Source organism: Tursiops truncatus, chromosome 11 (assembly GCF_011762595.2).
Source record: "Tursiops truncatus isolate mTurTru1 chromosome 11, mTurTru1.mat.Y, whole genome shotgun sequence".
NCBI classification, from domain to species: domain Eukaryota; kingdom Metazoa; phylum Chordata; class Mammalia; order Artiodactyla; family Delphinidae; genus Tursiops; species Tursiops truncatus.
The window spans coordinates 47,075,879-47,102,247 of NC_047044.1; the positions used below are offsets into that span (position 1 = coordinate 47,075,879).

At 36.5% G+C, this 26,369-nt stretch overlaps 2 protein-coding genes across 11 annotated transcripts in view; both read right to left on the bottom strand.

Moving 5' to 3' along the window:
• FRS2 (fibroblast growth factor receptor substrate 2) overlaps positions 1-22,223 on the bottom strand; it is a 78,504-nt gene extending 56,281 nt beyond the window's left edge. For 3 of the 8 annotated variants that reach the window (XM_019952430.3, XM_019952428.3, XM_019952433.3), the window contains exons 1-2: positions 22,129-22,223; positions 21,199-21,241 (exon numbers count right to left, since the gene is read on the bottom strand). The gene's annotated coding sequence lies outside the window, so the exon portion shown is untranslated. Of the gene's footprint in view, positions 1-5,570; positions 5,643-14,565; positions 18,037-18,059; positions 18,164-21,198; positions 21,242-22,128 lie in introns of those variants that run through there. The other 5 variants (XM_019952432.3, XM_073789237.1, XM_073789236.1 and 2 more) reach the window with 5 other exon arrangements.
• Positions 5,571-26,369, bottom strand: part of YEATS4 (YEATS domain containing 4) — a 145,342-nt gene continuing 124,543 nt past the window's right edge. The window contains exons 11-14 of one of the 3 annotated variants that reach the window (XR_012324612.1): positions 22,129-22,224; positions 21,199-21,241; positions 18,060-18,164; positions 5,571-5,642 (exon numbers count right to left, since the gene is read on the bottom strand). The gene's annotated coding sequence lies outside the window, so the exon portion shown is untranslated. The remainder of the gene's footprint in view (positions 5,643-18,059; positions 18,165-21,198; positions 21,242-22,128; positions 22,225-26,369) is intronic. The other 2 variants (XR_012324613.1, XR_012324611.1) reach the window with 2 other exon arrangements.

Sequence of the window (26,369 nt, forward strand, 5' to 3'; positions counted from 1 at the left end):
ATAAAAAAGAAACATCATTACGTATTCTGTATACAGGTCATCAAGCAGTTCACCAGCTTTTTGGTCTGTGGACCCTTTACAGTTTTAAAAATTATTTGAGGATTTTTCAAAAACAGGTTTTGTTTAGCTGTGTTGTATCTATTAATATTTACCAAATTAGAAATTAAATATGAAAATGTTTAAAATATTAGTTTATCTAAAAGAATAAGCCTATTACACATTAACAAAAATATTTTATTAAAAAATAACTTTAAAAAACCTATTTTCCAAGAAATTTAGTAGGGCAAGTGACATTATTTTATACTTTTGCAAATATTTTTAATGTCTGCCTTTAGAGAAGACAGGTGGATTCTTATGACTGATTCTGTGATATGCTGTTTTGGTTAAGGTATATAAGCATATAAAGAAAATCTAGCCTCACACAGATATATAATCAGAAAAAAGAATATTTAATAACTTTTAAAAAATCACGTAACTGTTGATATTTTTGATATTATACCTAAACTCAACAAATAACCTTCTTAAAGGTTAATTACAATGTGGTTGCTAAAACTATATAAATGAACTTTTCGCACTCTGTTACATTAAAATCCACTGGTTTATCTTGCACTTTTAATGGATCTTTTACGCATATGTGACTTTGTATCATCATACATTGGTCATTTGGAAAATAACTGGTTTTCAGATTTTTGACACAAGTCAGAATACAACATCAAGGTGGGAAAAAAAAAAATCACACTCTTTAATATCATTATCCATCTCACCAGAAGGTCTTTAAGTATCGGGAAGCTGTCAAGCTCATGGTGTTAGATACAAGTTTTCCATACTTGCAAATTCCATTTGAAAGTTTGATTGTTTTTTTAACCATTGGCTACAAATACAGCTATTTTTCTTGAAATGTTAGGCTCACTTAAGTTCGTTTTTGAGAAAAACAAATGTCAAATACATAAGTTCGAATAACCAAAGTTTTCCTATTCTGTTCTTTCAAGAACAAAAGGGGTGTTACAGAAAAAAGTAGGTAGTTAAGTTCAAAACTCAACTGAACAGGAACTTCTTCTGAAGACGACTATCTTGCTTCAGTATGGAGAAGTGCTTTATGAATTCTTCCCGTTTCATCACACATAATATTAAAAAGATGTGTACTCAAAGGCAAAATGAAATGAAATTAATATTTTTACTGCTTCATCAAAGACATTCTTAAATGAAACTGGATTAAAAAAAACAACAACAAACTACGAATACATGGCAATGAAGAATATAATTGTTCACTTTGGTATCACTGCCTTAACATTGCTAAGGTGTTAGCAGTTTTATCCACCACTGCTTTTGCAGCATCACTGCAAATGTCAACAAAGTGAAAAAATACAAAAAAATCTGTATTATGAAAATAGTTTTGACCTCCCAGACTACCCAGTCGCAGGGACCCACAAAGGTCTACAGAACATACTTTGAAAACTGCTCCAAATTAGATTCCAAAGATAAGAAAATATTACAAGCAAAACTGTAACAAAACATGTTAAATTAGAAAAAAATAACTTACCAAATATGATTCAAGAAGAAATAAAAATATGAATAGTATTATAATCTTAAAAAAAAAAACTATCAGGAATCAAAAAATCCTCCAGTAAAGAAATTCTAGGCCTGGATGGCTTAAACAGATGAATTCTGTCAAATGTTCAAGAAAAATAATTTTCCATGATGTATTCCAAAGAACAGTTAAAGAAGATACCCTCTCTGACTCATTCTTTTTTTTTTTTTTTAACATCTTTATTGGGGTATAATTGCTTTACAATGGTGTGTTAGTTTCTGCTTTACAACAAAGTGAATCAGTTATACATATACATATGTTCCCATATCTCTTCCCTCTTGCGTCTCCCTCCCTCCCACCCTCCCTATCCCACCCCTCCAGGCTGTCACAAAGCACCGAGCCAATATCCCTGTGCCATGCGGCTGCTTCCCACTAGCTATCTACCTTACTACGTTTGTTAGTGTGTATATGTCCATGACTCTCTCTCACCCCGTCACAGCTCACCCTTCCCCCTCCCCATAACCTCAAGTCCGTTCTCTAGGAGGTCTGCGTCTTTATTCCTGCCTTACCCCTAGGTTCTTCATGCCATTTTTTTTTCTTAAATTCCATATATATGTGTTAGCATACGGTATTTGTCTTTTTCTTTCTGACTTACTTCACTGTGTATGACAGACTCTCTGACTCATTCTGATACTAGTATAACCTTGACACTAAAATCCAAAAAAGAGCAGAGCCTATATTAAAAAAAAATTATAGGCTGATATCCTTCATGAATATTAGCGCGAAATTCTTAAAATATTAGCAAACTGAGTCCGGTAACATAAGGTATCAAAGGTTGGTCTAATGTTAGGAAAGATGAGGTAATTCTCCATATTAATAAACAAAAGAAGAAAAAATCATATCGTTGTTAACAGATTCAGAGAAGAGGAATCTTTTCAGAGGTTTTTCTCAACAGAAAGGGAAAGCTATAAGGCTGTTTTGGGAGACTCAGCTCCGTGGATTCAAGGACAAAGCAAGCTGCAATACTCAAGGAAAGCAGAAGCCTCTGTAAGACAAAGGTGCTACCAGTATCACCTTTCCCAAAAGAAAAAACTTAAGGTGAAGAATCCTAACCAAGTTTTTATGTTTCATATCAAATGCAGTCATGGTTGATGTGTCCTCATACAGCTGTTCTGACAGTCCACTAACAAACTTCTTGTAAAATCAATCTGTAAGACAAAGGTGGCCTATAATGTTGCCCTGCCCACCCTCCAACGCCCCCCTCCCCCTCCCCACCACTTAATCATTTGCATTAAAAAGGAGATGAATGGAAAAACTATTCTTTTATCATAATTCAGAATACCTGGGTATAATTACCTTTTCCCCTACCTCACTACTACCTGAGCAGGGCTCCCAACCTAAAATAAGTACTACTGTTTCCACTGGCACAGTTATTAAGCAAGCCTAGCAGAAACCATCTTATCTAAATCAAAACAGACCTGAGGTTAGCTGTAGTTGGTTAAATCAGAAAATCAAATATACACATTATTTTATATTTTAACATTATATAATATAAATATATTATATAATATGGTGAGGTGGAGGGACATAAAGTCTGTCAAATAGAGTAAAGTAAGTCAGAAAGAGAAAAATACTGTATGCTATCACATATATATGGAATCTAAAAAAACAAAACAAAACCTAGAAGAACTTAGGGGCAGGACAGGAATAAAGATGCAGACATAGAGAATGGACTTGAGGACACGGGGAGGGGGAAGGGTAAGCTGGGACAAAGTGAAAGAGTGGCAGCATGGACATATATACACTACCAAATGTAAAATAGATAGCTAGTGGGAAGCAGCCGCATAGCACAGGGAGATCAGCTCAGTGCTTTGTGACCACCCTAGAGGGGTGGGATAGGGAGGGTGGGAGGGAGAAGCAAGAGGGAGGAGATATGGGGATATATGTATATGTATAGCTGATTCACTTCGTTATAAAGCAGAAACTAACATACCACTGTAAAGCAATTATACTCCAATAAAAATGTTAAAAATAAATATGTTAAGTATCATATATATGACTATTACTTACACATACACACACACACACACACACACACACACAGACACACACACAAACACACAGCCCTTTAACATTTTATTTTAGCTTGAGCAAGTAAAAGGGGATGAATTATCCAAACTTAGTGCCAAGGATTTTTTTTTAATGGAGGCTTGATGATTGGAGTGCCATATTTCTTACATAAACCTTATCTAAAATGTATATTTATTTCAAATGGATCAAGGATTTCCATTTCGGGCAACATGGTAGATTAGGTGCCCGGACTGTCTGAATCTAAAATGCTGTATAGGGCTTCCCTGGTGGTGCAGTGGTTAAGAATCTGCCTGTCAATGCAGGGGACATGGGTTCAAGCCCTGGTCTGGGAAGATCCCACATGCCGCAGAGCAACTAAGCCCGTGAGGCACAACTACTGAGCCTGTGCATCTAGAGCCTGTGCTCCGCAATAAGAGAAGCCATGACAATGAGAAGCCCGTGCACCGCGATGAAGAGTAGCCCCCGCTCGCCGCAACTAGAGAAAGCCTGCACACAGAAACAAAAATCCAACACAGCCAAAAATAAATAAATAAATAAATACATTTATTAAAAAAAAATGCTGTATAAATTTTTTTTTTAATATTTTTAAACTTCTTAATTTGGCACAAACATACAGACACTATGGAAGGTGGCTCTTGACTTTAATGTTACCTCACAGCAACGCTTTGAAAACTACAGAGTGCTGGAGACAGGATACATATTCTGAGACTCCGAATACGGAGATGTAATCAAAGAACCTTGCATTTAGCTGAAAATCCAAAAGGCATACAACTGAATGAGCAGTAAACCTATCTGGCAGAAGGTGACGGCAAGCAAACTTGCCTTCTTTAATCTTAGTGCTGGTAAAAGGAAGAAGAAAAATCTCCTGTGAGAATTTATAACTACAAGCCAGTTCTTATATGAGTTTGTGGAGAAGGAAAAAGATGAAAAGGGATGAGAAACATGGAAAACAAATTAAAGGTCTAATGTATGTCTAACTGGAATTATAAACTCCTCATCTCCAATGACCAAGGAAAGAAGGAACAAAGGTCATGCCAAAAAGGGCTGCTGCCTCTTGCAGCATATTCACTGTACTAACTGCAACAGATATGTACCCAAGGACAAGGCCATTAAGAAGCTGATCACTGGAAATATAGAAGAGGCATGAGAGGGGCTTCCCTGGTGACACAGTGGTTAAGAATCACCTGCCAGGGCTTCCCTGGTGGCGCAGTGATTGAGACTCCGCCTGCCGATGCAGGGGACACGGGTTCGTGCCCTGGTCCGGGAGGATCCCACATGCCGCGGAGCGGCTGGGCCCATGAGCCATGGCCGCTGAGCCTGCGCGTCCGGAGCCTGTGCTCCGCAACGGGAGAGGCCACAACAGTTAGAGGCCCGCGTACCGCAAAAACAAAACAAAACAAAACAAAAAAAAAACAAAAGAAAGAATCACCTGCCAATGCAGGGGACACAGGTTCGAGCCCTGGTCCAGGAAGACCTCACATGCTGCGGAGCAACTAAGCTCATGCGCCACAACTACTGAGCCTGCACTTTGGAGCCACAACTACTGAGCCCATGCGTCACAACTACTGAAGCCCATGCCTACAGCTCGTGCTCCGCAACAAGAGAGGCCAACTGCAATAAGAAACCCACGCACCACAACAAAGAATAGCTCCCGCTCACCATAACTAGAGAAAGCCCGCACGCAGCAACAAAGACCCAATGCAGCCAAAAATAAATAAATGAATAAATAAAATTTTTAAATAAATAAATAAAATGAAACATTAAAAAAAGAAAAAAAAAAGAAGAGGCATGAGAGACATTTATGAAGTGAGAGTCTATAATACCTACATGGTTTCCAAACTGTATGTGAAACTACACTGCTGTGTGAGTTGTATAACTGACAACAGGGAAGTCAAGAGTCATTCTAATAAAGCCCAGAAAAACCATAAACCCCATCCTGATTTAGACTTACAGATGCTGCCTCATGACCTCTGCCAAAGCCCATGTAAGGAGCTGAATCCTTAAGGACTGAAGAAAACCTGTCCTTTGGGGGAAAAAAAGAGAAAATTATACCTTTTAAAACAGTTGTAGAAGGCAAAAATAAAGAAAATAGTAGGCATTACTCAAAGAGATAAAGGTCAAGAATTTAACATAATTATTCAAAGATATCCTCAGATCCAGGAAGCCCAAAGAATCCCATGTAGGATTATAAATAATAAAATAAAATAATGAAGTAGAAGAAAAGAACATCTCAATACATTATATAAAACTGCAGAACACCAAAGGGGGGCAAAAAGGCTTGAAAACAGTCAAATAAAAGATATATACAGGGACTTCCCTGTATATATCCCAGGGTTCAAGCCCTGGTCTGGGAAGATCCCACATGCTGTGGAGCAACTAAGCCCGTGCACCACAACTACTGAGCCTGCGCTCTAGAGCCCGCGAGCCTCAACTATTGAGCCCACGTGCCATAACTACTGAAGCCCACGTGCCTAGAGCCCGTGCTCCACAACAAGAGAAGCCGCCGCAATGAGAAGCCCATGCACCTCAAAGAAGGGTAACCCCCGCTTGCTGCAACTGGAGGAAGCCTGCACGCAGCAACGAAGAGCCAATGCAATCAAAAATAAATAAATAAATAAAAATAAATAAAAGAGATATGCAAAGAAAGGGCAATTATACTTCTCAACAGTGACACTGACAGTCAAAAGACATGAATAACGACCTCAATGTAATGAGAAAACTTAGAATTCTACACACAGAGACATCAGAGAAATTATCTTTCAAGAACGGGGATATTTCGATATAAAGACATCTTCAGATAACAAACAAAAAAGTGTCCTTTTCACTAAAAGGCTTTCACTAAAGAAAATTCTAAAGGATGTACTTCAGGTAGAAAAAAATTACCTCATAGGGAAGGTCTCAAATACAAAAAGGGATAATGAACCAAGAAAAGAGTAAATAAATTTAAACAAAGATTGACTACCTAAAACAATAATTTGTCTATAAATATGTATGTATGCAGGAGAGAAATATTCCAAAACTATAACAATAGAGGATGGTGTTCCAGGTTGGGAGGACAATCAGCATTTTAAAATTATGTTATTCAGGAACAGGTTAAAGATACTGATTTAGACTTTTCCTTAAAAAAAAGGATACATGTTAAAATATACAGATAAAAACACTAAAAGAATAAAGAATATATTAACTTATAAATAAGCATGCATGTGTGCAAGATGCTGTGGGGTGGGATGGAATGAGAAGAAAGCATGCTCAATGAAGGCATTACACACATAGCTCCACACAAAAAACCGGAAGAATGGAAGAAAGGGGGAGTAGGACAAACATAAGAACTACAGGCAAAGACAGAAATAAATCCAAATCTAAGAGCAATCACAAAAGACTGAAATTCTCCAGTAAAAAAATGAAGATTATCAATCAGAACCAAAACACAAGTCAACCATACCCTATTTACAAAATACAAACCAAAACTCAGAACCAATGAAAAACTAACGAATGGAAAATACTAACAATCAAAAGGAAGCTAGAATAGCTATATTAATCCAAGCAAATAGCCAACAACAGTAATAAAGCCATAAGGCTAAAAATGTCTTTACGCAGAAAGCCTTTTCATAATGATAAAAAAGTTCAATTCAACAAAAAGAACAATTCTAAATCTGTAAGTACTTAATAACATAGCCTCAAAATAAATAAAATAAAAATTAACATATCTACAACAAAGAGAAACTGACAAACCTACTATTATGTGAGAGACATTAACATGTCTTTCTCAGTAGAGAAACTGATAGAAAAGTTCCAAAATAAAACCAAACCAAAATCCAAAACAAAATATAGACAGACAAACATTAAAGATGTGAATTGAACAATTAATAAGCTCATGGACATATTACATAGTATTGTAATAAAAAACTGGAGAATTCACATTCTTTCCAAATGCACATGGAACATTTATGAAAACTAGCTATATACTAGGTCTTAAAATTAGTCTCTCAAATTTTATTATGGTCTCTGACCATAATGAAATCAACTTAGAACTGTATAATAAAAGTTTTCATTTTAAAAGTTATATATTTTGAAATTAAGTATACACTTCTAAATAATTCATGGAGCAAATAAGAATTTTTTTAAATGAACAAAACCAAGAATATTATATATCAAAACATGTGGGGAAGCAGGTAAGAAGGCAAATTTACTTAAAGGCAAATTTACAGACTAAAAATGCAAATTTAAAAGTCTTTTTTAAAAGGTCAGCAAAAAACAACCCTAAAAATTCAGAGAAAGTAGAAAGAAATAATAAACAGCAGGACTTAGAAGTATGAAAACATTTACAAAAAAGATGATCAACAGAGTCAAAAGCTCATTCTTTAAAACAATGATTAATATGATAATCCTCTGAAAAAACTATTTGAGTAAAAAAAAAAAACAAACTAAAAAAAAAAGGGGAACATCATTACAGATGCTAGAGATTCAACTGATAAGAGGATATTATGGACAATTTTACAGCAATAAATTTGAATTAGGAATATTTTGAAAAAATATAGAAAATACAATCTGTTAAAAATGATTCAAAAAGAAATGACTCATACTTTCTGATTTCAAAACTTACAAGGGCTTCCCTGGTGGCGCAGTGGTTGGGAGTCCGCCTGCCGATGCAGGGGACACGGGTTCGTGCCCCGGTCGGGGAAGATCCCACATGCCGCGGAGTGGCTGGGCCCGTGAGCCATGGCCGCTAGGCCTGCGCGTCCGGAGCCTGTGCTCCGCAACAGGAGAGGCCACAGCAGTGAGAGGCCAGCGTACCGCAAAAAAAAAAACAAAAAAACTTACTACTACAAAGCTACCATCATCAAGCATCAAATAAGCAAGTGTGGTACTGACATAGAGATCAAATGGAACAGAATTGAGAATCTAGAAATAAACCCATACATTTTTAGTCAACTGATTTTCAACAAGAAACAGCTCAATGAGTTGCCTAGACAACTCAATGTGGAAAGCATAGTCTCTTCAACAACTGGTGCTGGGACAACTGAATTTCCAACTATAAAATAATGAGGTGGGACCTCTGCCTCACTATACACAAAAATTAACTCAAAATGGATAAAGGACCTATATTTAAGAGTTAGGAATCATAAAACTCTTAGCAGAGAACATAAATCTTCATGACTTTTAATTAGGCAAAAGTTTCTTTCACATGATACCAAAATCACAAGCAGGGCTTCCACAGTGGCGCAGTGGTTAAGAATCCACCTGCCAATGCAGGGGACATGGGTTTGAGCCCTGGTCCGGGAAGATACCACATGCGGCAGAGCAACTAAGCCTGTGCACCACAACTACTGAGCCTGCGCTCTAGAGTTCGTGAGCCACAACTACTGAGCCCGAGTGCCACAACTACTGAAGCCCGTGCACCTCGAGCCCATGCTCTGCAACAAAAGAAGCCACCCAATGAGAAGCCCGCGCACGGCAACAAAGAGTAGCCCCCGCACAGCAACAAAGACCCAATGCAGCCAAAAATAAAAATATAAATTAAAAAAAAAAAATCACAAGGGCTTCCCTGGTGGCGCAGTGGTTGAGAGTCCGCCTGCCGATGTAGGGGACACGAGTTCGTGCCCCGGTCCGGGAAGATCCCACATGCCGCGGAGCAGCTGGGCCCGTGAGCCATGGCCGCTGAGCCTGCACGTCCGGAGCCTGTGCTCCGCAACGGGAGAGGCCACAACAGCGAGAGGTCCGCGTACCGCAAAAAAAAAAAAAAAAAAAGAAAAAAATCACAAGCAACAAGAGAAAAAACACACAAGCTGCACTTCATCAAAATAAAAAGCTTTTGTGCTTCGAAGGACATTATCAAAAAAGTGGAAGGACAATCCAAAGAATGGGAAAAAATATTTGAAAATCATATATCTGCAAAGAGCCTAACATCCAGAATATATAATGAAATCTTACAGCTCAACAATAAAAAAAATCCAGGGCCTTCCCTGGTGGTGCAGTGGTTAAGAATCAGCCTGCCAATGCAGGGGTCATGGGTTCGAGCCCTGGTCCGGGAATATCCCACATGCCGCGGAACAACTAAGCCCATGTGGCACAACTACCGAGCCTGCACTCTAGAGCCCATGAGCCACAACTACTGAAGCCCATGCACCTAGAGCCCATGCTCGGCAACAAGAGAAGTCACCATAATGAAAAGCCCACACACCGCAATGAAGAGTGGCCCCTGCTCGCCGCAACTAGAGAAAGCCTGCACGCAGCAATGAAGACCCAACGCCGCCAAAAATTAAAAAAATATATATATATACAATTTTAAAATGGACAAAATATTTGAATAGACATTTCTCCAAAGAAGATAAACAAATGGCCAAAAGAACTGAAAAGATGCTCAACATCATTAGTCATTAGGAAAATGCAAATCAAAACCACAATAAGATTCCACTTCACACCCTTTAAGATGGCTATAATCAAAAACACAGACAACAGTAAACATTGGCAAGGATGTGGAGAAACACCCTCATAAACTGCTTGTGGGACTATAAAATGATGTAACTGAGTTGGAAAACAGGTAGGTAGATCCTAAAAAGGTTAAACATAATAGCACTACCATATGACCCAGGAGGCCCACTCCTATGTATACACCCCCAAAATTTGAAAACATATGTGCACACAGAACTTGTACATGGAGGTTCACAACATCATTATTCATAACAGCCAAAAAATGGAAACCATACAAATATGCATCAACTGATTAATGTATAAACAAAATGTGGTATATCCACACAATGGAACTGTATTCCATCATAAAAAGGAATGAAGTGCTAACACTAGTGACAACATGTATGAACTTTGAAAACATCACACTAAGTGAAAGATACCAGGCAAAAAAGGCCATATATGACTCCATTTATAGGAAATGCCCAGAACAGAAAACTCTATAGAGACAGAAAGCAGATTACTGGTTGTCAGAGGATGAGGGAAGGGAGAATGGGGAGTAACTGCTAATGGGTATGGGGTTTCTTTTTGGGATGACGGAAATGTTCTGGAAATAGTGGTGACAGTTATAAAACTTTGTGATTATTCTTTAGGAAAAAAACCCTGAATTTTACACTTTAAAGGGGTGAATTTTACGGTATATGAATTATATATCAATTTTTAAAAGACAAATCAACTGACCATTTAAAAGAGAGAACCTGGGCTTCCCTGGTGGCGCAGTGGTTGGGAATCAGCCTGCCAATGCAGGGGACACAGGTTCTTGCCCTGGTCCAGTAGGATCCCACACGCCGCAGAGCAACTAAGCCTGTGCGCCACAACTGTTGAGCTTGTGCTCTGGAGCCTGCAAGCCACAACTACTGAACCTGCGTGCTGCAACTGCTGAAGCCTGTGCACCTAGAGCCCGTGCTCCACAAGAGAAGCCACCGCAATAAGAAGCCCGCACTCTGCAACGAAGAGTGGCCCCCGCTCGCCACAGCTAGAGAAAGCCCACACGCAGCAGCGAGGACCCAACACAGCCAAATAAATAAATTAAATTAAATAAAGAAAGAAATAGAAAAATAAATAAATAAATAAAAGAAAAGAGAGAACCTGAATAGATGAATAATCATTAAAAAAATTAAGCAGCTGGGCTTCCCTGGTGGCGCAGTGGTTGAGAGTCCGCCTGCCGATGCAGGGGACACGGGTTTGTGCCCCGGTCCGGGAAGATCCCACATGCCGCGCAGCCTGTGCGTCCAGAGCCTGTGCTCCGCAACGGGAGAGGCCACAACAGTGAGAGGCCCGCGTACCGCCAAAAAAAAAAAAAAAAAAAAAAAAAAAATTTAGCAGCCATAGTTTAAAATCTTTCCACTAAAAAAGTATCAAGCCCAGATTTTCTTATGGGTAAGTTCTACCAAATAGTCAAGGAACAACAAATAATTACAACCTTAAACAAATTCTTCTAGAGAACAGTAAAAAAGGATAACACTTTCTAAATCATATCAAAATCCAAACAGGACAAAGGGTGCCAAGACCATTCAGTGGGGGAAGAAACAGTCTTTTCAACAAATGGTGCTGGGGAAACTGTATATCCACACACAAAAGAATAAACTTGGACCCTTACCTTACACCGTATATAGAAATTAACTCAAAATGGATTAAAGACCTAAACATAAGACCTAAAAACTATAAAATTTTTTGAAGAAAACAGAAAAAAAGCTTCATGACATTGCATTTGGCAAGGATTTCCTAGACATAACATCAAAGCCACAGACAACAAAAGTAAAAACAGATAAAGTGGACTACATCAAAATTAAAACCTTCTGTGCATCAAAGGAAACAACAGAATGAAAAGGTAGCCTATGGAATGGGAGAAGATCCTTGCAAATCGTATCTCTGATAAGGGGTTAATATCCAGACTACATAAAGAACTCCTACAACTCAGCGTAACAACAACAAAAACAAATAACCCAATTTAAAAATGGGCAAGGGACTTGATTAGACATCTCTCCAAAGAAAATGTATAAATGGCCAACAAGAACATGAAAAGATATTCGACATCACTAGTCCCTAGGGAAATGCAAATCAAAACTACAATGAGCTATTACTTCTCACCCTTAGGATGGCTACTATCAAAAAAAACAGGAAATTGGGGGGAAAAAAAACACAAAGTGTTGGCAAGGATGTGGAGAAACTGGAACCCTTGTGCATTGCTGGTATAAGGTAAATGGTACAGCTGCTGTGAAAAACAGGAAGATGGTTCCTCAAAAAATTAAAAATAAAATTACCATTTGATCCAGCAATACTGCCTCTGGTTATATATCCAGAAGAACTGAAGCAGAGTCTCAAAGAGATATATGCACGTCCCGTCCAAGTTCGTAGCAGCATTATTCAGAATAGTCAAAAGGTGAAAGCAACATAACTTTCCATTGACAGAAGAATGGATAACAAAATGTTTTATACATACAGTGGTATATTATTCAGCCTTAAAAAGGAAATTTTGGACACATGCTACAACATGAATGAACTTGGATGAACTAAGTGAAATAAGCCAGGCACAAAAAGATAATAAAAATACTGTATGGTTTCATTTATAAGAGGTAACTAGAGCAGCCAGACACATAAAAAGAAAAGTAGACTGGTGTTTGTCAGGGGACATGGGGAGGGGGAAATGTGGAAGAGTTTTTTATTGGGCACAGAGTTTCAGTTTTGCAAAAAGTTCTGCAGACTGGCTGAACAATGTAAATATACTTAACACTAACTACTTTAAAATGATTAAGAATGTAAATTTTATGTAAGGTGTATTTTACTACAATTTTAAAAAAATTATAATCATTAAAAAAGAGATTTTTAAAAAAATCCAACCAGGACAATATGAAAAAAGAAAATTACAGGCTAGACTCATGTACACTGATGTAAAAAACAATCCTATACAAAGCATAAGCAAATCAATCCAGTAATTTATAAAAAAGATAATCCAGCGTGACTAAATTGGGTTTATCCCAGCAATGCTTAGTTAGCCTAATCTGAAAATCAAGGTAACTGACCACATTAACAGGTTAAGGGGAAAAACATTTGATCATTCTGAGTTACAGAAAAGCCTATCAATAACAGCTTAACATCTATTCATGATTTAAAACAATCAAAATACAATCCTTAACAAGCTAAGAATACAATGAAACCTCCTTAACTTGATAAAGGAGGGTTTTTTCTCTTAAAAAAAAAAAAACTACAAGTGTAATTTGATTTTAATTTTATTGAAATATAGTCGACTTATAACGTTGTGTTAATTTCTGCTATACAGCAAAGTGACTGAGTTATAATCTTTTTTATATTTTCTTCCATTATGCTTTATCCCAGGATATTGAATATAGTTCCCTGTGCGATATATACAGTAGGACCTTGCTGTTTATCCATCCTATATATAATAGTTTGCATCTGCTAATCCCAAACTCCCACTCCTTCCCTCTCCCACCTGCTCTCCCTACTGGCAACCACAAGTCTGTCCTCTGTATCTGAGTCTGTTTCAGTTTCGTAGATGAGTTCATCTATGTAATATTTTAGATTCCACATATAAGTGATATCCTGCAGTATTTGTCTTTCTTTTTTTGACTTATTCCACTTAGTATGATAATCATTAGTTCCATCCATGCTGCTGCAAATGGCATTATTTCCTTCTTTTGTATGGCTGAGTAGTATTCCATTGTGTATATATATATACATCACTTCTCATCCATTCATCTGTTGGACATTTAGGTTGTTTCCATGTCTTGGCTACCGTAAACAGTGCTGCTATGAACACAGAGGTTCATGTATCTTTTCGAATTATAGCTTTGTCTGGGTATATGCCCAGGAGTGGGATTGCTGGATCATCTGGCAACTCTATTTTTCGTTTTTTGAGGAACCTCCATACTGTTTTCTACAGTGGCTATACCAATTTACATTCCCACCAACAGTGTAAGAGGGTTCCCTTTTCTCCACATCCTCTCCAGCATTTGTTATTTGTAGACTTTTTAATGATGGCCATTCTGACTGGTGTGAGGTGGTACCTCATTGTAGTTTTGATTTGCATTTTTCTAATAATTAGCAATGCTGAGCATCTCTTCATGTGCCTACTGGCCGTGTGCATGTCTTCTTTGGAAAAATGTCTATTTAGGTCTTTTGCCCATTTTTCGATTGGGTTGTTTTTTTTGTTATTGAATCTACAATTGTAATTTTAAATGGTAACATTTGAAAGCATTTCCTTTGAGATCAGAAACAAGACAGGAAACAAAACCATGAGTATCTGAAGATATCTAAGAAACTACAGTAATAATTCAGAGGTAGACAAACAGACCAAAGATACAGAAGAAAGAGTACAGAAAGGAAACCACCCATATATGAAAACTTGATTTATGAAACAGAGAATTTTGCATATCAGGAAGGAAATGAAGAACTATTTCAATAAACAGTGCTGGAATAACCAATTTTCCATACAGAAAGAATCAATTCATAATCCATACCTCTCACAAAAATCAATTATTGAGAGATTAAAGAATTAAATGTAGGGCTTCCTTGGTGGCGCAGTGGTTGAGAGTCCGCCTGCCGATGCAGGGGACGCGGGTTCGTGTCCTGGTCCGGGAAGGTCCCACATGCCGTGGAGCGGCTGGGCCCGTAAGCCATGGCCGCTGAGCCTGCGCGTCCGGAGCCTGTGCTCCGCAACGGGAGAGGCCACAGCAGTGAGAGGCCCGCGTACCACAAAAGAAAAAGAATTAAATGTAAAAAGTATAACCATAAAGCTTTCAGTTGATAGAGAAGAATATCTTTATGACCTCTGAATAGGAAAAGATTAAGATAAACTATAAAGAAAAAAACCATATATTTAACTATATTAAAGTTAAGGAAAGATTAAGATAAACTATAAAGAAAAAAACATATTTAACTATATTAAAGTTAAGGACTATTATGAGGTATATATGTAAACCAATTATATTCTACTGTGTTTGGGAGGAAAGGATACAGCTTATAGAGAAAGCTGTCATCAAAAGTTATCAAGATATACATGAAATATGTCAACTAACCAACTGAATCCAAAGATCAAATGTTTTAATCTTTTAATTTCCCTCCATATTTTAAAAATAATTCAATTGAGCAATCATGTCAAAGCCAGTAGACTATATGAACAAAATAATATAATGCTAATGTAACACAGAGCTGTCAATGTTCCAACTACTTCACATCTTAAATATTATATTTATAGTGTCACTTAAGATCAACACGTTATTGTAGGGACTTGGAAACAAGAATTTTAAAAAACACACTCTCATGGTTCAGTAAGTGTCTGCATCAACATTTGTGTCTGTATCTCATTGCAAATATTAGCAATGATGCCCGTGGTAAAATCTAAATAGTGTTTCAGGTAAGTGGGATGTTTCTTTGACCTTTCCCACTGCTCCTTCAATCATATTTTTTACCAAAATCCAGAACCTATCTTTGGATGCTTTAGGGAAGAAACAGTTAATATATTAAGATAATATATCCCTTGGAGAAATAGTAAGGACTTTTAAAAAAGAAGAAGAAATGGAGCAAATAGACAACATATTCTTAGGACTTCCAAATAATTCTGAAATTAAAAATGGAAAAGAAATAAACGCAATTACAAGGAACACCTCATGCACTTGGGAAACTATTAACACTGTATATATGACTGAAAGGAATGAGTTGGAAAGAACATTTATCCCAAGATAAATTTTTTTAACAATATGAAGGTATATGTCCATCAAGGAAAATAAATCCATTCCCATTTCATCCACCATCAAAAACATCCTTCCCTTTACCCAAAACACACACATATATATACAAGATAAATGTTTTCAACCTAAACTGTAAGTCTCTGGCTCACATGAAAACAAAACGATTTTAACCACACACAAGCTCCAGCACTCAGACTTGTAGTTTCTACATGCTGCCCACACAGCACTTTGTGAGCATGTGATTACGAGGAATGATGCACAATCACACCACATTCCTTCCCTCAGCTCACACATCAAGAACTTGCCCTCTCAGCTGCATTCTTCTCCAAACAGCCATGGTCACCTTAGCAACCCTATGCTCCTAATATGGACAGCTGCTCCATTTAAAGTCAGCCCTTCTTGGCAGGGAATATGCTTGTTCTTCAAATTGGGGGAGAGAGGAGAGGTTTTCCTTTCAATACACATTGCAGGGGTTGATTTAACTTGATCAGCACTTTTGTTCTGTGGCAGCAATTTGTGTCGAGTTTCAACCTATTTTGAGGTTTTCTTTCTTTTATTTTTTTTTTAATCTAAAAGCAAATGGCTAAAAAATAAAATCAAGGAAGCTCATATGGAATTCTAAGGAAGAATGGAACATGAAACAAAAATGTATCTGAAATAACTGTATTCTTTTATAAAATGATGAAGCTATCCACATTTTTGAAAGTTAAAATTTACTTAAATTGAACTGTAACATCTGAAGCCTTAATATATAATAAGAAATCAGTCAGAAGACCTGTCATAGCCTATTTCTGAACAACAAAAACATTGCTAAGCTTCGAAGTGCTATGACTCCAATCTATTTAATAGATTATGAGCTGATCTGTATCCCTTTATCCCACCATCTACATGTGAAATCTTTCCACAGGCTCTAAAGTAAACTAGGTATTGAGACCAAATGATTAGTATATCTGAGGACCCTCCAGACTTAGAATGACCTAGGATAGCACTGGATTACTCAAAACCAATCTTGATCTGTGCTTGTACCACTAAAGCTGGGTCTGAACCAAAGTAAGTCTCTCAGGATAAAAGATACAGGTTTATAATACAGTTTGCCTGATTTTCATACTGCAAACAAATTATTTGGGAGGGAGGGACTACCGTATTCTGAAATAATGTGAGATCAAACTGCTTGTTCCATACCCACAAAAGGATTCTAATCCCCACTTGTTAAAATTAAACACCTAATTTTTAAGTATAGTTAACAGGCATGTTCAAAACTAAAAAAATTTAAATTTATGGTATTTGTTATAAGTTGGAAAGTTTATGAAATAATTTTCTATATAACTGATGGACAAAATCCATATTAATTTATTAAGTGCTGTTTCAGTGAATGTTAAGGTTAAGTGAATACCATCTACATTACTTATTGGTTTTATTTTTGTTTGTATATGTGTGTTTTTTAAACTTCTCAGGCTATGAGGTTCTTTTTGGTTAGAAACATTTCTTTCATGTTAAAACTATCCTTGTAATTACACCTTCTATATGGAGCAAAATATCCATTGATAGGGTGGCAGTGTAGATTAGTAAAAAGAATCTAAAGCTAATTCTGCTACTGGTTTCCTCATTTGTAAAATGATAATACTATCTGTCCTACTTACGGCATGTGTTAACATAACAAAGTAAAAATCATGAAATTATTATGCCATACAAAATACTCAAAAATTTAAGAAATCAGAGAAAGGGACTATGTTACCTGAATTGTTATTTTTAAAAAGAGTGGGGAGTATTCAACAATGTATGGGATACCAAATCAATATCAAGAGGGTCCAGTCTTCCCAGCAAAGATTTTACAAATACTTAAGTGTTGACATGTAAATAACTACTTCTTTCAAAAAGCCTCAACACTGCCTTTTAGCAAATGTGAATTCCCTTACCCTTTTCCATTCCACTACTACTGAATCAGTTCCACATTTCTGCCTGGCCTCCAGAACTAAGTGCCCCTAAGATCCCCCTTCCACAAAAAGAAAGTGCTCCCAGAAGGTACCTTGTTAGCTTTTTCGACCTGATAGAAGCCCATCCCTGATCTGATCAGTGCTGTCATTATCCTCCTTAATGTAATGTCAGGGCCCACTTTATCCTCTCCTAGGAGTTTTCCCCTCTCCCCTCTTCTCGACTACAAGGCATATCATCACCACAGACTTGGACATTCTAAACTTCCCACTTTCTGACAATTTCTAGTTAGGGGATCCGAGAGAAGTTACTTCTGCTGATACTGTGCTTACCATAGATGAAACTGTCTTTCTGCATCCCAAATTTAGAATCTTGCATTTGTACTGTTCTTACTCTGTGTTAGATTCAGTGATGGAAATTCACAGAACATGATTCTGCTTCAGTGAAGTAATAGAAAGAAATAAGATGAACGTTCATATATAATTTAATGGAGAAAATAACAAGCAACAGATAATGGGGAGGTTCTATTAACATTACTGGTATTATCTTTCAACCATAAGGCTTTTTACCAGCTAACACTGAGACCTAAGCATTTTAATATATTGTTTCTAGACAAAAAATATGTTTTTGTTAGGCCCTACAGTTCTTTTCTTTGACTGTTCTAACAGACTCCTAGATAGACAGCCTTCTAAACAGATGTTTATATTTCCTCTAATCTTCCACAGGATCTAATTCGCATTCCTCAACTTCAATTCTAATATTAAGAAATAAGCACAAATTGACCTTTTCGTAAATGCTCATTTTATGTGCCTTACACATTTAAGAAATTTTACATTTAATAGCTTCGTTTTAATAAACAACCTGGAATACAGTGTACCAGATGGACAAAACAAATTAGAAGAACACTCAGCAACATGGTCAGATCTTAGAAAAAAATAAGACGGAGGAGGGTGGAGGGGACTATAAGAATTAGATTAAGACCTAATGTATAATTAAAACACAGGCACATAAAATAATAAAACCTTTTATAAGATATAAACAAAACAATACACACCAAACACATTTAAAGGTCATTTGTATAGGGACTAGTTATAAAAGAAAATGGAAGAACAGTCCTTTAACGAACCAGTGATAAATGGGTATGACACAAACTGAGGAATATCATTAACTCAATACTCCTGTACTTGAGGTTAAAAACTGGTACTTCAATATTGGAGAAGATAATCATGTGACTGTTTAGATACCTGGCCTTTCTCCCATCTATGGAATTCTTACTGCTTTATTTAAATCCATGGTTGTCTGTGGGACCTTATCATCACCCTGACACTTCAGGCCATGTTCCCATTTGAGTATAGTAGTATTTTGTAAGGATTACTTTTTCTTCAACTCTCAGCTTGATAGTTTTCTTTTTAAATGGCACTCCAAAACAAGGTACAATAGCTAGTATAAAAAGATGCAAATTTTTGTGCATTTTAAATTCTGCATGCATCTAAATTACATTGTGTCTCATAAGCAGCAACATGTTTTGAGATACAATTTTGGACTAGTTAACATGAAATTCTCTGCATTTCTTTACTCCTTTGTCTTTGAACTGTCAATAGTGGATACCAGAAGTTAAACCTGTATTACACAACTATGGTAGGGTTAAGGGGGAATTCCCCCAGCTTAGCAACAGTGGAGAGCTAGAGCTGTTACCACCTCACAGTCCAAAGGGTAAAGGGAAGTGTGGCTACTGGGACCTAGAAGAATAGTGGCAGGAGAGGGCCTCTTGACAGAGGCAAAAACAACAACAAACTGGTACTTCAGACAAAGCCATCCTCTTTCATAACAAACAAAGCTGCCCCAAATTCTAAACAGTAATTTTTAAAATTGTGATAAAATATACATAACATAAAATTTACCATTTCAGCCATTTTTAAGTGTAGGGTTAACAATAATTTAAGTTGTCACTGTCCCTTTAATACCTTTAACTGTGTAGCAGGGTAATACTATATAAACGTGAATAATCTTTTTTAGATTATTTTCTACTCTAAAAAAATTATGAAAGCACCTGGTATGTACAAAAATATATATTTATTGAACAGGTACAGGGGAACCCTAAGGGTACAGACAATATAATTCATCATCATTGTATCATAACATACATTGTACTGATGTCTGAGATTTACATTTTATTTGCCAAAAGAACAGTGACAAAGATGTAACAGATCAAGTTCACTAAGATTAAATTTTTTGAAGTTTTTGTTTTTACTTTAAGCATTGTGGTCCAGGAAAAGAAGGATCTGGATTTCTCCTGAAGTAATGCCTTTGAGTAGTGCCCTGGAAGATCAGATAGTGCTATACACAGGTTCTAGGATCCCCTCCCTTAACCCCCTGTTAAGTAGAAGAAAAAAATAGGGCAAAAGAGTTTCACAAGAAACTTGTAAATGAAAACTTGGAAATTTGCTCTCCCTTCCTCCTTATCAGCTAGTGGATCCCCTTTATTTTAACGCTTTATTTTCAGTTATCAGGATAAAAACTGACTTGATTAACTAAATCTGTGGCAGTTTCAAAAGCAGGTGGAAAAATTGTGTTTGAGGGTGAATGTTACCCTCAAGACATAGGATACTGAAAAAGGAGAAAAAATGAGAAAGTTATTGATCTGAATAATTCACTTTATAAGCATTTCCAGTTGACAGATTGAATTACTCTGCAAGGACCACTACTACCTATGCCAAAAGTTCCTGAGAAAACTTAACCAAAGTAAGCTCTTAATGCTGCCAAGCAATTGATTTTAAGTATCTGGCATAGGGTAGGCACACTGATAAGGAAATTTTACTATCTACTCACTTGAACATTTCATCCTTCAGAAGTCTAAAGAGAATAATAATGTACATCAATGATGATTTAAAATCCATTGTCAAGGTGATCATTCAGGATTTTTTTCTTTAATACTACCTGTTACTCAATCTCTTATTATCTAGCTGGTAGGAAGCATTCCACTTTTTAAACTAAATATAGGAGCTACACAATTTCCATAGGTGGAAGCATTGCAAAATAATCTCCTTTAACTTAAAGCCTCTAAGAGAGCTTCTATGAACCCACTACTCCCTAATGTCACTTAGATAGTACTACGCATTGAAGTAAAAGGTAAATGGGCCCCAATGAAAGAAAAGAACTTTTTTCTCAAAATGGACAAACCCACTCCTAAGGATGCTAGGAATAAGCTGTGACTATGAAAAGCAGTATTTGAGTTTCAAGGTGACTACTTTAATCATACCCTTTTAATCCTAACTTCAAATAAGATGACTTGTGTCTTGCTAGCAAATTCTAAGGTAGTAAAGGAATAGCTAACAAATTGTGAGAATCTTGTAATAATCCAGAAAAGATATGAAATAAGTAAGGGAAAAGGATAAAAAGAAAAAAAAAGCCAGAGCAATTAAGCCTATATTCAACCATATTTGTTTTATTACTATATTAACAATGTCTTACCTTGTGGAATTCTCTTCTGAGAAAAATAGATACAATTTTGTCCCTAAAAAAATTTCAGGTAGAAAAGTTGAAATGTTAGTTTCAAATAGAAAGCCTTTTGAAAATGAAAAGTTACAAAATGCTAGCATAGTACATTAGATTATTATGACATTTGGTATTAACAAAGCTTAAGAAATATTAAGTCTCAAATAATAAAAGTATGTTATTATCTTCATTAAAATATTTATTATAAAATGTATTATTGTATTATAAAAATACTCTACTATCAAATCATTTTTGCTAAGTACATAATAATGAGTGGCACATTTTCATATTCTAAGACATTAGTACTTAATTGGGTTTTACTCTTGCCAAGATTTGATATTCTGAAGGGTACCTTTTTTTTTAGCTATTCTACATGTCATAAAAGTCATCCCTTTAAAGTGTAAAATTCAGTTACACAACCATCACCACCACCTAATTCTAGAACATTTTCATCACTCCAATAACACTATTCTGAAGGGTATTTTTATTCCCAGGAAGAAACATCTTAACAAATTTAATTTTAAAAGATATACAAGAAGCATACTCTTTACAACACTATGACCATAATTTGTTTTTTTTTTAAATGTGTAGAACAAAGACCAGAAGGGAAAACAAATATCCAAAAACTGTAAGAGTGGCTGTATTTGGAGAGCATTATTATAGTGACTCTTTTTCATATATTTCCTCAAAACTAAAATTTTATAATATTAACTTTATAGTTCTTAAAAAAGTAAAGCAAAGACATACATTTTCTAGAGATATATGCTAGAATTTGTTCTACAACCCAAAGGAAAAACAGAAATACAAGTTGACACTTTTTTAAAAGTCCACTATATTTTTTATTAAATATTTTTCAAAGTAGATAAAGTAAGTATAAAGTTAAAAAAAAAATTTGGCCACACTTACTAATCTGGTTGAAAAGCCACAGCTGCATCTTACTTTATGACAAATTGACTGTTTCATTACTTTGGCATCTGGGCATCTACTTCTTAATGGTCATTTCTGAAATAAAGATGTAATTAAGAACATATTATAACAAAAATATAAAATCTTTAAGGACAATTATCTAAATATTAGTGACTAGAGGGAACTATCAAAACAGTTCTTAAGCAACCTTCTAATAAAAAACATTAACTGGGCTGAGAATGAGGTGGGAGGGACCACAATTATACAGTTATGCTACACATTCTCAGTATAAAAATCTACAACCGCTTCAGTCCTCAATCCCTTTCACCCATCACACTCTTGCAATTCCTAAGGATGCCACTTACAGACCGGAAAAAGAGGAAAGGAAGACATAGAAAAGGAACCCTAAAATTGCACATTTGGCTTTTTGTTTTTGTTTTTTGTTTTTCTGGCTGCACCGTGCAGCTTTCGGGATCTTAGTTCCCCAACCAGGGACGGAACCCAGGCCCAGGTAGTGAAAGCGCCGAGTCCTAACCACTGGACTGACAGGGAATTCCCTAAAATTGCACATTTGAAAACAGTAAGTTAATTGCTTATTTATTATGCTTGTCTGCTTCTCCCTCACATCTATAAGAAACCTAAGCTCCAAAGGAGATTTTTTTCTGTCTTATTTGCTGGTATCTCTCGAGCACCTAAGACAATGACTGCCATGCCCTAAGTGTTCAGTAAATATTCATTGAAAGAATGAATAACTTTATGAATGATTTAATGTTAATTGATGAAATATTTAACCTGACAGTATGTCAAAATGGCAGTCTCAAAATGCCATTTCTTCCACACATACACCATTAATGTTAATGCCAACTACATCATCAGTATTGTTTCTTTTCGCCAACAAACAAAGCCCATAATTAAAAGACAATCAAGGGCTTCCCTGGTGGCGCAGTGGTTGAGAGTCCGCCTGCCGATGCAGGGGACACGGTTCGTGCCCCGGTCCGGGAAGATCCCACATGCCGCGGAGCAGCTGGGCCCGTGAGCCATGGCCGCTGGGCCTGTGCGTCTGGAGCCTGTGCTCCGCAACGGGAGAGGCCACAACAGTGGGAGGCCTGCGTACCACAAAAAAATAAATAAATAAATAAAAGACAATCAAGACATGGTCCCCGAACTTCAAGGAACAGAATAAAGGCATCTATTACTTTGTAATTTTATTAGTGCAACCTCTGGGAAAGGCTCCTAGAAGGGGAATTGCTGGACGTGTGATCTTCCTAAATATTGCCAAATAGTGTGGGTGAGGGTCTTTTTCTTTTGCAAACATGTATGTTCTTTGAGGAGACAGCTAGGAATATAAGAATAAATCTATTATAAGGAGTGAAAAGTTGATCTCAACAATAACCCTCAAGCAACCCAGTAGTACCCCCTACTTCCCATCCTGTAGCTGAATTAATATTCCACAAAATGCTGCTCTTTTAGTAAAAAAAATTGGGGGGAGGAATACAAATATTATTACAGAACTGCTTTTCTTCCTTTCAACAAGCGGTGGAAGAATAAACCAAAATCATTTTTAAACGGTTGTCTACAGAGAAAAGAGAAAGCAAGTTGGAAAGGACAGGCATGCAAGTTAGACTCCTCAGAATATATCTTGTTTCATAGTTTCTACTTTGAAGACACGTTTTAAAGTCAAATGAACATCAAACGATAATGACATTTTGAACATCAAAATGATAATGACTACCACTGACTGAAACATTAAATGTATTTTTTAAAAAATCCATCATCTTTGGTTGTCACTAGAGCAAGAACTAATTATCCTGAAAATTGATAATAGAAAAGAATCAAGTATTTATCCAGCCTTTCTTATATGAAAGGTACCCCCAGAGTAACCAGGCAGTCAGTAAGTGAAAGCCCTCTTTTATAGGATTCCAAAAAATAAATGTAGAAGGAATGACAGAATTAGAGAATACCCATTTTGTAATAGTTAATGAAATAATAAATCTAAAAATTGATCAATGGTTGCTAAAACCATTAGATAAAAGGTTGATGGGAAACTTTATAATGGATAATCAGGCTACAAAACCTGAACCCAGTGATTAACCTTAACATCATTAAAAAAGGATCAACCAGAGTTCATGCGCAGAACTATTCATCACTATTCATTAGGTATTTATCCTGGGAGCTCCAATTTCAAAAGAGATCCATAATATGACCACTTTTACCACCTCCACTCGTATGATGGTCCAAGCCACCTTATTTCTCATCTGCATTACTGTAATAGTTCTCCATCTGATCTCCTAGCTTCTTCCCTTGCTCACCTCAACAAATCAGTCAGAATAGTCCTTTTCAAAAGAAAATCAGATCATGTCATTCTTCTGCTCAGACCCTCTAATTGAGTACATCTCACCAGTTTCAAAGCCAAAATCCTTACAAAGACCATAAGGACCACGATCTGATTTTACCTTCCTCAACTCTAACCTTATCTCCTACCACTCTCTCTCTTGTTCACTCCATTTTAGGCACATTGACCTCTTTCCTTAAACACATCAAGCATGTTCTCACTTCAGTGCCTCAGGACTTGTACTAATTCCTCCTTCACTTCCTTTAGGACTTGGTTTTTAAAAGTTATCTAATTAAAGAGATACACCCTGGTACCCCAGGCAAGCCCAAAATATCTGCCTCGGATTTCCTCATCTGGCAGAGAATATGTAAGGATAAGTCAGTCATAAATTTTGGAGATGATAATCATTTGAAACACAAATGTAATCAATTTTCGTATCTTTGTATCTAAATATCTATGAAGTTATACTGTCTCTTTTAAAAGATTCTTATGGTCCAAACTTCAAAGAATTAATGAAGATATAGCTACCATAGTGTGCGTGGCTTTTTTTTTTTCAGTTTTTCTTTTGTTTTTAAATCATCTGTATCATAACCCTAGAAAGAAGTGGTGAAAGATTTGAATTATATGAGTCCCATTAAAAAACAACTAGCAAAATAAATGGCATTCCCTTTCCTCCCACTCCTTTAGGGATTTGTTTGAGATTACATTATAAAATTCCAAGTAATCTCAGAAAAAGTTTAACTACTTCCACATTTATCTGTTACCTTTTAGGCACCGTGACCACCAGAGAGAATCAAAAGAACTCACTAACTGTAACATGACTAGACTAGCTATGACATGGTAGGGATGTTTGAACTTAATTATTTTTCTTTAAATAAACAAACTCCTCCTGGGCTAAGGCCTACGCTGCCTTTTAAACATCCTGCGTGTGGTGGCCAAGCTTCAGGGTCTTAAGAGAAATAGCCAGGGGACAGAGAAAACAGCAAGTATGACTCAGTGATCATATTTAATAGTCTCTGAAGACCAAAACAAAGATACCAGTTCTGGCAAGAGTTCTCTAGAATTGCCCCAAAACTGACTTATCCACATACCTTTCATCTGAACAATCTATTTTCACTTAGTTTAAGGCTCACAAAGCATTTGTTATGTGCCTATCAGACCTTACGTAAAAAAATAAACCAGAAGTATTATGAAAACAATCAGCTGGGGTTCTAAGAGTTAGATGATGAATCTAATGTTAAATCTGCTTTTTGGGGGAGGGACGTGAAGAGAACTCTTGAATATTGTTGTGCAGAAATGACCCCATTCATCTGGAAATCAGACTTTCAGCAAGTTCAACCACTTGAAAAAAGGCTAGTGATATTAAAGCAACCTTTTACTGAGCAACTTCTGTATGCCAGAAATTTACATTAGCTTGCTTAATTCTCAGAGCTTCCCTATGGGAAAGGTATTGACAAAACAGAGTGGTTAAATAACTTGTCCAAACCAGAAAAAGACAGCTCCAAAATGCAAAATCTCAGTCTTTCTTTTTCACTGTTATAATCTGCAGTAAACTGGAATAAAACTATTAGTCACAAATACCGCATTTGCCCCATAGGAGTAACATGTAAATCCAGGCTGCTCATTTGAGAAATTTGTTCCATTCTTCCACAGCTGTTTTAAATAAGAGGACAAAAGAGGAAGGTTCACTGTTGTACATTAATAAGAAACATGTAGCATTAGGGATGAATCAGAAGAATATGCTACATTTAGCTCTAAGGGAACTGAGTAAGAGTAAGTGAGGCACAGCATAGCTCACTAATTAGTATTCATTCATAATGATTAACCTGACTCAACTCTAAGTGACTGATGGCTATTCCATATGCGCTGAGAAGTCAGGGAAGAAATGTTAAGACTTAATACAGTGGGT